The sequence below is a fragment of the Lipotes vexillifer genome, unplaced genomic scaffold (genome assembly GCF_000442215.2).
Source record: "Lipotes vexillifer unplaced genomic scaffold, Lipotes_vexillifer_v1.1 scaffold1306, whole genome shotgun sequence".
NCBI lineage: Eukaryota > Metazoa > Chordata > Mammalia > Artiodactyla > Lipotidae > Lipotes > Lipotes vexillifer.
The window spans coordinates 1,378,593-1,392,097 of NW_006786512.1; the positions used below are offsets into that span (position 1 = coordinate 1,378,593).

Genomic DNA, 13,505 nt, shown 5'->3' on the forward strand with positions numbered 1-13,505 from the left:
ATCAGGGAATTAAATTGGCATAATGACATTCTTTCTTGACAAACACTTCTCAGTAGTTATAGATTTCTGATCACAATATTTTACTCATAAATATAGAGTCAAAATGTCCTAGGGTCATTTGAGTCTGGTGGAGCAGTGGTTGGGAGTCTGCCTGCCGATGCGGGGGACACAGGTTCATGCCCCGGTCCGGGAAGATCCCACATGCCGCGGAGCAGCTGGGCCCATGAGCCATGGCTGCTGAGCCTGCACGTCCGGAGCCTGTGCTCCGTAACGGGAGAGGCCACAACAGTGAGAGGCCCGTGTACCGCAAAAAAAAAAAAAAAAAAAGTCCTAGGGTCAAAGCATCAAGATCAGGATGTCCAATAATTCAAAATGGCAGGGTCAAAACATCCTGCACACAGCTCAGAGCATTCTGACTTAACTGCAGCTATTCCAATTCAGAAATACCAAATATTTTATAAGCCTTCTAAGTATCTTCTCTATAATTTAGCATTTCACCTCAACAAGTTGCTGTAGACATGGCATGCTTCTGAAACTCTGGCTCTCAGAAACTGCTCAGTTACAACCATGATTTGGTTGTGCCAGCTTGTTCAGAATGCAACATCATTGAAATTTTAAATTAGAGATGCTGTAGTGAGGAGGCTTATAAATCTCTTGCCATCACTTGGATTTGAGAAGCTGCAGTTAAGCCAGGGTGGCCTGGGGAAGTCAGAGAATAAGATCTGGACCCAGCTCTGTCTATTTGCTGTTCCTGGAACTGGTATAAGAGATTGCAGAGGTGGAAAAAAATGCCAGATCCATGGTCAAAATTGTCAAGGCCTTAGCATAGCAAGCACCAGTGACCCCTCATTCAATTTTCCTTTCCCTTTGACTCACTGGCTGGCCAAATAATGCATGAGCAAATCAAGAGAGTTAAAGAATAAAGTAGACTTGTGACCTCATAGTTCATTCAAAACTAAAATCAAGATTTACTCTCCATAACCAATGTTTAGTTTACTCAACTCTCCCAAAGAAATTCCTTCCCTACCACCTAGATGAATCTCACTCAGCCCTCACAGTCCAGCTGACGTCCTGTTTCCCCAAAGGCCTCTGTCCACAGTTCCAGCCACTTGACCTATTCTGGACCCCTCTTGGGGGCCTTTTATCACATAGTCCCTTGCACCACTGCTTAACCCTTGTGTTCCCACTCCCCTGAAGGTGCTCTGTGAGGAGAGTGCAGTGCTGCCCAAAAACTTGACGGTAGGAAAATACAATAAACCTCCAAGAATTCTTCAGTGGAAGGGCCATAAACATTGCAATACCTCCCAGACCTGAAAAACGTGTTTAAAAATCAGACCGGAGGCAGGAGGCCATCCAAAGAGAGCATGAGTCTTCTAGAGGCAGTGGGAGGGTTAGGGGGTGGGTTTGGGGACAGCCAGAGGCGGTCAGCCTTAGAAGGCCAGAATAGGGTGATCCACAAAGGAAAAGGTTAGCAATATTATCCACACCAGGCCTTCACACAGGGCATAATCTGCCCAATCATCTTGGAGACCAGTAAGCAGGACAATATATTGTCCGCAGAGCCCTTTCCAAACAGATGTGAGAATCCACTTGGTTAGGGAAATATAAACCTGTTATGGAGACGGTCATGTGACTGGGCTCCTGCTTACCTTTTCTGCATTACTGTGCCTCTCCCCACAGCAATCAAACTGAAACGCTGCCATGTTCTCTCTTGTCTTCAAAACTTCTACTCTCTCCACCCAGCTTCCCCTGCATTGTCTAGCTAAGTCATCATTTAGCTCTCTGCTAAGACCTCACTACCTCCAGGAAGCCCTCCCTGATCCCCAGCCCCTTCTTCATGTGTTCACATAGGACCTTGTAGCTAATCAGATGTATCTCCCTTTGTTAAAATTGTCCCCAAGTCTGCTTCTCTGTATTCCTCACTAAACCATCAGCTCTATGAAGGCAGGGACTGCACCTATCTTGATCATCAGTGTATCTCCAATACATAGTTGGTACTCAGTCTGTTTATTGAATGAATGCATTAATTGATTAATATACTAATCAGGCTAACGAGCCATCAAATCATCTAAATTCTTGTACTAATCCCATGCTCATTAAGTGACCTTAACAGGAATCTCCAGTCCACTTTATTTTTTCTAATATTTATTTATTTTTTTTACTTGGTTGCAGCGGGTCTTAGTTGCGCAGGTGAACTCTTAGTTGTGGCAGGCGAACTCTTAGTTGAGGCATGCATGTGGGAACTAGTTCCCTGACCGGGAATGGAACCCGGGCCCCCTGCACTGGGAGCACAGAGCCACCAGGGAAGTCCCCTCCAATCCACTTTAGAGTTACATTTCTAGTGTTAAAAAAAAATTGCCATTCTGATTTTTACATCAGTATCTTGTGAGCTTTGCTAATATGAATTGGCCCCTGAGAACAACTCTGAGACACTGATTAAATTTGGGGGCTTATTGGGAGTTCCCTGGCGGTCCAGTGGTTAGGACTCAGTGCTGTCACTGCTTTGGCCCAGGTTCAACCCCTGGTCTGGGAACTAATATGCTGCAAGCCATGCAGTGTGGCCAAAAAAAAAAAAAAAGAAAAAAATTGGGGGGCTTATCACTGAGAGCAGATTCTGGGTGTGCCAAGGCCTCCAACGAAAAGGTCAGCCTATTTTTCCCAAGAAGTAGTCCCTTGGATCATAGTGAACTGTGCTCATTTTCTTTTCTTTTCTTTTTTATTATTTATTTATTTATTTATGGCTGAGTCAGGTCTTCGTTGCTGCGTGCGGGCTTTCTCTAGTTGTGGTGAGTGGAGGCTACTCTTCATTGTGGTGCGCGGGCTTCTCACTGTAGTGGCTTTTTCTTGTTGGGAGCTCGGGCTCTAGGCGCACGGGCTTCAGTAGTTGTGGCACATGGGCTCAGTAGTTGTGGCACGCGGGCTCAACAGTTGTGGCGCACAGGCTTAGCTGCTCTGTGGCACGTGGGATCTTCCCGGATCAGGGCTTGAACCCGTGTCCCCTGCATTGGCAGGCGGATTCTTTTTTTTTTTTTTGCACCGATTTATTAGAGAGATCTCTTCCAAGTAAAAAGGTGGGGGGGGACGGCGGGGCTGGGGGGTGGGGTCCCGGGGCTGCATATGAGTGTTACGGGGCCAGCAGTGGCTGCAGTTACAGAGGCGCCCGTGGCTCTGGGTTTGAGCGGGATGGCGTCCTGGGCCCGAGGAGGCTGTGCCCTGGATTGTCACACACCAGACCACGGGGGCTGAGCACACGGAACCCCAACAGGCAGGCGGATTCTTAACCACTGCGCCACCAGGGAAGCCCAAACTGTGCTCATTTTGCATTTTGAATTTCTGTACCTCGTATAGCACTATAAACACCAAATCTCAAGAAATGCGTGTCACAGGAATAAAAAAGAATAGAAATATTACGTATGTTCAAGAAATTCACACACAGACATTGTCCTTTTAGACATTTAGAGAATCTCACTATATGGCTTTCCTTTCCAGAGACCCAAAGCTTGCTGGGTTTTTTTTGTTTTGTTTTTTCTTTTTGCCCACACTGCAAGGCTTGCAGGATCTCAGTTCCCCGACCAGGGATTGAACCCAGGCCACAGCAATGAAAGTGCAGAATCCAACCACTAGACCACTAGGGACCTCCCCACAAAGTTCTTTTTTTTTTTTTTTTTTTTAATGAATATCAGTTGTTCCTAAAACCAATGCCCTCTATAGTCCTGCTGTGACTGCTTCTAAAAGTACATGAAGTTTTACTGAAAGTCTGACCTGGCAGTTTTCCTTTCTCGTACCCATGGGCTCCAGGTGCACTCCTGATGCCAGATGATGCCTGTCCTGGCTGAGACAGGGAAGGCGTAGCCTTAGTGCAAGGACAGTTCAAGATTTGTCAGCTGATTGTGGCTGATTATCAAGATGTCCAAATGGGTTCCTTTGCTATGTGTAAGCAATTTAATTTTGTGCCTAATTTTAATCTGCAGTGTACCGTATGTCTGCATCTGCTGTGTTAAAGCATTCATTAGCATTTAAAGGGGGAGTTGATGGTATTGATCACTTTTATTAAAATCAAAAACAGTCATGCAGCAGCAACTGATGAGCATTCTCTTCGACCACTGAAGTCACAGCCAAAGTGTATGTACTCAAAACTCTGGCACAAACAGAAAATGCGATATTAAGGCAGAGACATCAAAGTGGCATCTGTTATAAGCACTTATGATTTACCACCGATCCCTGCCATCCCCAGCTTTCCAAATTATGAGCTTCTTGAAGATAGGAAACTTCACTTTTTTCCTGAATTTCTACCACCTTGCACAGTGTCTGGAACAGAATAAATTTTCTGATGAGTGAATAAATTAAGAAATGAAGGTGAGATAAGCCAGTGCATGTTATATAAACACTCTACAAGAAAAACTGTATTTTTCTTATAGATGTTCTAACAGCTATGTATTGCTATGTAACAAATCACCCCCAAATTTAGTGGCTTGAAATAAGAAAAAAACATTTGTTATCTCACATAGTTTCTGTAGTTCAGGAATTTAGGAATGGCTTAGCTGGCTGGTTCTGGATTAGGTTTCTGATAAAGCATCAGTCAAGATGTTCAGTGGAGCTGCACTCTCATCTAGAGGCTTGACTGTGGCTGGAGGTTCTGCTTCCAAGATGGTTCTCTCACATGCAGCTGGTTGTTGGCACAGGACCTCAGTTGCTCCTCGTTTGGACCTTTCCACATGCTTAAGTATCCTCATGACATGGTGGCTGGATTCCCCTAGAGAGAAAGATCCAAGAGGGTAAAGTGAAAGCCACAGTGTCTTTTCTGATGTAGCCTCAGACATCACACTGAGGCATGTCCCGTAATATCCTGCTGTTTAGACAGGTCACCCTATTCCATACGGGAGGGATGACACAAGGGTGTGAATACCAGGAGGTGAGAATCACAGGGTCATCTTGCAGGTTGGCTACCACAGACACCATTAAAATCTCTGTACTCCCTAATGATAAATTGATATCTCCTCTCCTGAGCTTTGCCTTTTCTGCTTGTTTTATATTTTCTCCCAGCCTAAATGTTGAACCTGAGCAGATTTCAATGGAGTGTTAGAGCAGGAAGGCATCTTGAAGACCATCTCCCAAAGTTCAATGTCCTCATTTTACAGATGAAGAAACCAAAGCTTGTAAGGGTGAAGTGTCTGCCCAGTCACTCAGCCAGTTACAGGCAAGGTAGCACTCAAGGTCCCCAGCCTAGGCTCTTCCCTACCCTGTTCTCATGGAAGCAGTGCTTTGTGAAATGTTTAATCATGTGTGAAACTGGTGTTTGTGAGGTCCAGCAGCTGTAAGTTAACACTTATTTTATTTTGGTATAGCTGGACCTCTTAAGTCTCCATAGAGATTGGGAGAGTCATTATGGATTAGGTGTGACTAAATGCTTCTAAAACCAAAACATTCAGGCAATTACATTTTCTCTTTCTTCTATCAGGCCTGTGTCAGTTCCCTCTGGATTTTATGGTAGTTTAGAGAAAGCATTTGTTTTATGGAATTTTAATGCTCAGTTCGGTCAGGCAAAAGTTTGCTGGGGTCTTCGTGAGTTAGGCACAGGCCCTGCGTTCTCTCTGATTTCCATTGTCAATTCAGAAACAAGTGTCAGAAGTAGGCGGAATTATTTCCCTATGGACTAAATTAGAAATTTGGAAAGAAAGAGATCGGAACATAAAATGGAAAAAGAGAAAGCTTCTATTTTGTGAGACAGGAATAATTCTTTCCCTGCTGGCTCCGACAGCATACCACCCCTTCCTCTGACTGTATGCATTTCATCCTTGCCTGGGGGACCTGCGGCTCTGAACTTGAAGTTCCCAGGACTTAGCTTACCCAATTACTTGTCTTTGTCTAAAAAAGTCTAAAGATTACTAGTTCCTCCATTTGATGTAACACACTCAATAATGACCATTCCTTACATTTAAGCCACTATAGTAAACCACTGTCTTATTCTATCAAAGAATCAAAATGAGTTTACTGAAAATGAGCCATCTAATGCTAGATGGTCAGTTTTCAGAAATCCCTTACTTCTTACCCACACAGATGAAGTCCAAGGAGACTCAAAGGATAATAGCACCACCTGCTTATTTTACTGAGTTTTCACTATAAGAAACGGCATCCCATGTTCAAACACAAATTTACAATGTAATATAAAACATATCATGGAAGAAATAATTTTGATTAGAGTTAACATTTATTGACGGAGCATGATGTGCCAAGCTCAGTTCTAAGCCCTTCCCACTTTTAATCTTCTCAACCTATGAGGTCGATTCTATTGTTATCTCCATTTTACAATTGAGAAAATTGAGGCATAGAAGTCAGCTATCTGACCAAGGTAATTAAAGAAGTGGCACTGTACCAGGCTAGGACCCCACAAAGGCTGGTACTGGAGGGAAGGTGGCTCCAAGGGCCTGGGTTGGGCTGCTGGCTCCTTGCCCCATGCTCCACCATCAATGACTCAGCTTCCCCACGCTGCTGCTTTCCAAGCCACCAGCGTCGGCTGTTTGCTGCTCCCCCATATTTCAGCCTGCACCAGCAGGGGGTTTCCCATCCCTCGTGCTACTTTCTGAACTTTCAGCTGCAACTCCCACCTGTAACTGTTAAATTCCTTCCATAGTCCTTGTCTCAAAGTCCCAAAAGAGAGAGAATCGACTTGGCCCAGATCATATTTTTGAGACAGACCAGAGAAGGCCCAGGTTGCTCAGTTGACCTTAGGTTGGGCAGGTACCCTCCCTGGTCCTGTGGCCTGTGAAGAGAGAAGTGTGAGGATGGCAAACAATAGAAAGCATGGCCATGTAGGCTGCAAGGGTAGGCAGCTGCCATCATGTCTCTTAGAACAGGGTATAGGCATACTCTTCCAGCACATTTTTATTCTCTAATGTCTAATTTACACTGTTAGCTAGAAGGGCATATTCAAACACATTGGCTGAATTTAGTAAGTCTTTGTATGTGTAATTTATAAGAACTGTACCAAGAAAATTATACGGATAAAAATGTCTGCTTTTTAAAAAAGATTGGGGGCTTCCCTGGTGGTGCAGTGGTTGAGAATCCGCCTGCCAATGCAGGGGACGCGGGTTCAAGCCCTGGTCTGGGAAGATCCCACATGCCGCGGAGCAACTAAGCCCATGCACCACAACTACTGAGCCTCTGCTCTAGAGCCCGTGAGCCACATACTGAGCCCATGAGCCACAACTACTAAAGCCCCTGCCTAGAGCCCGTGCACTGCAACAAAAGAAGCCCCACACAGATGAAGTCCAAGGAGACTCAAAGGATAATAGCACCACCTGCTTATTTTACTGAGTTTTCACTATAAGAAACGGCATCCCATGTTCAAACACAAATTTACAATGTAATATAAAACATATCATGGAAGAAATAATTTTGATTAGAGTTAACATTTATTGACGGAGCATGATGTGCCAAGCTCAGTTCTAAGCCCTTCCCACTTTTAATCTTCTCAACCTATGAGGTCGATTCTATTGTTATCTCCATTTTACAATTGAGAAAATTGAGGCATAGAAGTCAGCTATCTGACCAAGGTAATTAAAGAAGTGGCACTGTACCAGGCTAGGACCCCACAAAGGCTGGTACTGGAGGGAAGGTGGCTCCAAGGGCCTGGGTTGGGCTGCTGGCTCCTTGCCCCATGCTCCACCATCAATGACTCAGCTTCCCCACGCTGCTGCTTTCCAAGCCACCAGCGTCGGCTGTTTGCTGCTCCCCCATATTTCAGCCTGCACCAGCAGGGGGTTTCCCATCCCTCGTGCTACTTTCTGAACTTTCAGCTGCAACTCCCACCTGTAACTGTTAAATTCCTTCCATAGTCCTTGTCTCAAAGTCCCAAAAGAGAGAGAATCGACTTGGCCCAGATCATATTTTTGAGACAGACCAGAGAAGGCCCAGGTTGCTCAGTTGACCTTAGGTTGGGCAGGTACCCTCCCTGGTCCTGTGGCCTGTGAAGAGAGAAGTGTGAGGATGGCAAACAATAGAAAGCATGGCCATGTAGGCTGCAAGGGTAGGCAGCTGCCATCATGTCTCTTAGAACAGGGTATAGGCATACTCTTCCAGCACATTTTTATTCTCTAATGTCTAATTTACACTGTTAGCTAGAAGGGCATATTCAAACACATTGGCTGAATTTAGTAAGTCTTTGTATGTGTAATTTATAAGAACTGTACCAAGAAAATTATACGGATAAAAATGTCTGCTTTTTAAAAAAGATTGGGGGCTTCCCTGGTGGTGCAGTGGTTGAGAATCCGCCTGCCAATGCAGGGGACGCGGGTTCAAGCCCTGGTCTGGGAAGATCCCACATGCCGCGGAGCAACTAAGCCCATGCACCACAACTACTGAGCCTCTGCTCTAGAGCCCGTGAGCCACATACTGAGCCCATGAGCCACAACTACTAAAGCCCCTGCCTAGAGCCCGTGCACTGCAACAAAAGAAGCCACTGCAATGAGAAGCCTGCGCACTGCAACGAAGAGCAGCCCCTGCTCGCCACAACTAGAGAATGCCCGCACGCAGCAACGAAGACCCAATGCAGCCAAAACTAAATAAATAAAATAAATAAATTTATTAAAAAAAAAGATTGGCTTGTGAGTAGGAAACCTACACCGCTCCTATGTTTCTCCTTTACTCTCACATTACTATCACACTCATAGCACTTCTGACATCACATGGGTGGGGTTTTTCCCCCTCACCAAGCAGTCCTGCCACACCAGCAGGGGTGGCCTACAATTCAACTCCATTCTGACACTGTCTACCTGGAGATAGTGTCAGATCCCCAGGTTAAGGGCTCAGTCCCACAAGACTGCCACGCACACTCCTCAACTTGGAATGTCAATTGCAAGTCCACCTGTCACCTGTGCTTCTGACCAGTGGGCTATAAATAAGAGGTTCCCATGATCCCCTCCTTGGGTTTGATTAATTTGCTAGAGCAGCTCACAGAACTCAGGAAAACAGTCTACTCATTGTTTACCAGCTAATTACAAAGTGACATAAAGGCTACAGATGAACATCCAGATGGAAGTGCTGTATAGGGCATGGTATGTGGGAAGGGGCTCAGAGCTTCCATGCCTTTTCCAGAAGTGCCACTCTCCCAGCACCTCCATGTGTTCACCAAGCCAGTTCTCCAAACTCCATACTATTGAGATTTTTATGAAGGCTTCATCACATAGACGTGATCAATTATTAACTCCTTTTCCAGCCCATCTCCCCTCTGGAGAACGAGTGGTGGGGCTGAAAATCCCAAACTTCTAATCATGACTTTGTCTTTCTTGTGACCAGCCCCATCCAGGAGCTTACCAAGAATCATCTCATTAGTGCAAAAGGCATTCCCATCACCCAGGAAATGCCAAAGGATCTAGAAGCTTGGTGTCAGGAACCAGAGTCAAAGGTCAAATATTAGAACAAAAGATGCTCCTAATGCTCTTATCACTTAGGAAAGGGTTTTATAGCTCTGGGCCAGGAACCGGGGCAGAGACCAATATATATAATTTCTATTATTTTACAGACTGGACAACTCTATATACCAAAGGGTAATCAATTTAAATGAGTATCTAATTGAGCGTCTACTGTGAGAAACGTCACGGACAAACTTCTTAAGAGTAGAAATAGAGTTTGTAGAATTTGAGAGCTAGGAAGGACTTAGGGATGACTTAGTATTCCTAAGTGTCCCTCGGACTGGAGTCAGATATGTTCTAAAGGTCACACATCCTTTAAAAATCTTTTTAAAGTTTTCTGTCTGTATTACAGTAATAATCTCAAAAGATATGAGTGTATTTTGGATCACCTGTTTGGCCTCCTCAAACCTATGTACTGCTGTACAATTTCAGGGTTTGAGTCTGTGTTTTTGTTGATGCTAAATCAGATTAACATAATTTTGGTGGCCTAATGATAAAAAAGGAAAACTTAATAATACAAACGAACTGCATTTATGCCAAAACCACTGCATTCAGTGGTTTTGTTGCAGAAATCCAAGGCCCAAGAGTGGCCGCTTGTCTAACACTCAGAAATGAATTGTCTGAGGAGACACACGTGCTGACAAAGCAAGAGACTTTATTGGGAAGGAGTGCTGAGCTGGAGGACAGCAGGACAGGGGAACCCAGGAGAACTGCTCTGCCATGTGGCTCGCAGTCTCGGGTTTTATGGTAATGGGGTTAGTTTCCGGGTGGTCTCTGGCCAATCATTCTGACTCAGGGTCCTTCCTGGTGGCACGTGCATCGCTCAGCCAGGATGGGTTCCAGCGAGGATTCTGGGAGGTTGGTAGGACATAAGGACTGGAGTCTCCTCTCTCCTTCTGACCTTTCCCGAATTCTCCCCTTTGGTGGTAGCTTGTTATTTCCACGTTCCTTTTCAGGACCTCCTGTTGTAAGATAACTCATGCAAGTGGCTACTATCTTACCTGGCCAGGGTAGGTGGTTTTGGTCAGTGGTTCCCCTAACAGTTTGGTTTTCCAGTTGTTTGAACAGAGGAGGATGATGACAGAATTTGTGTAGTTGAGGGCACTGTACTCATGAGGGAGACAGAAACTTCACTTCAAAAAACATCATTCTTCATATCTAATGAAATGTTTATTTTATTTTATTTATTTATTTTTATAGAATGTCTTTTTTTTTTTTTGGCCATGCCGTGCTGCTTGCAGGATCTTAGTTCCCTGACCAGGGATTGAACCCAGGCCACAGCAGTGAAAGTGCCGAGTCCTAACCACTGGGCCACCAGGGAATTCCTCAGAATGTCTTTTTTTTTTTTAATTTTAATTTTATTTTGGAGTATAGTTGATTTACAATGTTGTGTTAGTTTCAGGTGTACAGCAAAGTGATTCAGTTATACATATATCTACTCTTATTTAGATTCTTTTCCCATAAAGGTCATTACAGAGTACTGAGTAGAGCTCCCTGTGTTATACAGTAGGTCCTTATTAGTTATCTATTTTATATGTAGTAGTGTGTATATGATCATCGCAACCTCCTAATTTATCCCTTCCCCCCACCTTTCCCCTTTAGTAAACATAAGTTTATTTCATAAGTCTGTGGATCTTGATTTTATTTATATTTAGCTTGTAAATTTGTTTGGGTTGTATAGTTAGTTGAATGACAACTATAAGGAGGTTTTTTTGGGTGGTGGTGTTTATTTTTAAGTAACATTATAACCAAAATAATAATTAGAAACACTGGCAGAATTTAAGAATTCTTTTTGTTTAAAAGGATACCATACATTACTCAAGTTTGAGGAACACTGATTTAGGTCAACTCTACTAATTTTCAGATGGTAGGTACAAGGCACTGAAATATAAAGAAATCTGTGAGCTACTTAAGACAGGAAGTGACTTATTCATGCCCAGTGCACGGAACCTAGATCCCTAGTTATCTGTAACTGAACTAAAAAAAATAGACCACAGCAAGATGGTGACAGGGCCAGGATGAGATTTTTTTTTTTTTTTTGCCGTACGCGGGCCTCTCGCTGTTGTGGCCTCTCCCGCTGCGGAGCACAGGCTCCGGACGCGCAGGCTCAGCGGCCATGGCTCACGGGCCCAGCCGCTCCGCGGCATGTGGGATCCTCCCGGACCGGAGGACGAACCCGTGTCCCCTGCATCGGCAGGCAGACGCTCAACCACTGCGCCACCAGGGAAGCCCGGGATGAGATTTTTACACCTGTCTTCTTTCCTATTCCCTGCCCTCAGCGGCTTGTCAGTTCATTGCTTACCTGGATCACCTGTGACTTTCTTTTCTTTTTTTAATTGAAATATATTTGACATATAACATTGTAAATGTAAGGTGTACAACATGTTGATTTGATACATTTATATATTATAATATGATTGCCATTGTGATAATAATTAGCACCTTTATCATGTCACACAATTATCATATCTCTAGTAGTTGGAATAATCGAGATCTAGTCTCTTAGTAAGTTTGATGGTTATAATAGAATATTGTTGTCTATATTCACTGTACTGTGCACTAGACCTGTAGGACTTATTTACTACTTGTTACAAGCTTATACCCTTAAACAACACTCTCATATCTCCCTACTCTTCAGCCCCTGCTAACCACTATTTTATTTTTTGTTTTTACAAATTTGGCTTTTTTGGAATCCACATGTAAGTGATATCATACAGCATTTGTCTATCTCTGTCTTAACTTATCTCACTTAGCATGATGTCCTCAAGGTCCATCCAAGGTTAATGCAAATGGCAGGATTTCCTCCTTTCTCGTGGCTGAATAATATTCTTCCATTGTGTGTGTGTGTGTGTGTGTATGTGGTATGTGTGTGTGTGTGTACACACACACACACACCCCACATCTTCTTTATCCGTTCAGCTGTTGATGGACGCTTAGGTTGTTTCCCTATCTTTGCTATGAGAATACTGCTGTAATAAACATGGGAATGCATATATCTTTTCAATAGCCTGTTTTCATTTCCTTTGGGTATATACTCAGAAGTAGAATTGCTAGATTATATGGTAAATCTATTTTTTTTTTAGAAACCTCCATATTGTTTTCCATAGTATTCCAACTTCTTTTTCCTGTCTTTTTTCTCTCTCCCATTCTCAGTAGTAGCAATAATTATAACCACAATTTTACTATAGCTTGCTAAGTGCCCAGTGCTTTATAAACATTATCTTGTTCAATGTTTGATTCGACTCCTCAAATCTCGAATTGTCTTCAGTTTTGCTTTGTTTACCATTTTGTTTTTTCCATGTCTTTGTCTTGTATGAGTTTCTTTAGCTGGACAGCTTTTCAGGATGAAAGGCTGCTGAGTGTTCCTGAAGGGTGACGCTTTCAACCTGAATCAGGCTATTGTGTCTATTACAGGAATCATGAATTAATGATACTTGTCCAGTCATTATCTCGAGAGCTTTTTGTTGTCCTTAAAGAGAGACAGTTCATTTTGCTTGGGATATGATTGTGGTGATTTGGTTCTCAATAAAAGTCAGCTTCCATGCTGGTGGAAACCTTTGTATTTTAGAGTGTTCTGCTGCGAGTTGCCTTCCTTAGGTTCCTTGAAAGAAAACACCCTTCCTCTTCCCCTCTCAATCCATCATTTTTACATAGACAGGTTTCTCAAACACAGACAGGAAAAGTATCAAATGTAACAATGCCTTCCCTTTATGCAATGCTTTACAGCCAAGCCACAAAGGCCGGCCCCAGAGCCGGCAACACCACTGCGTTGAACACCCTTATCTCTGTTCTACAGAGGTGAAAAGATTTCCCTAGAAATCTAGAAGAATCTAGAGTGCTATCCAAATTGGAGCTTAAGTTTAGTCTTCAATTCAGATTACTGTGGTCCCATTCACAACACTGTCTTTGTAAGACTGACTGCCATCATAGCTACAGAATAAAAAGAATGAATATTGTAGGGGAGGAAAAAGTTTCCCTCGTCCCTCTTAGGGTCCCTGGCTGGGTCTGAAAATTAAACCAACAAAGACAGATTAACAGGAGAAAAGCATACAATTTATAGTATCGGAGAAAATTCCCTGTTTAATTTTATGTATA

At 43.5% G+C, this 13,505-nt stretch overlaps 1 non-coding gene across 1 annotated transcript; it reads right to left on the reverse strand.

Annotated features, from left to right (window-relative positions):
* Positions 1-10,659: 10,659 nt before the first annotated feature.
* TRNAE-UUC (transfer RNA glutamic acid (anticodon UUC)) lies at positions 10,660-10,731 on the reverse strand. Its single transcript has one exon. It is a non-coding gene; the product is annotated as a tRNA-Glu (tRNA).
* Positions 10,732-13,505: the final 2,774 nt, after the last annotated feature.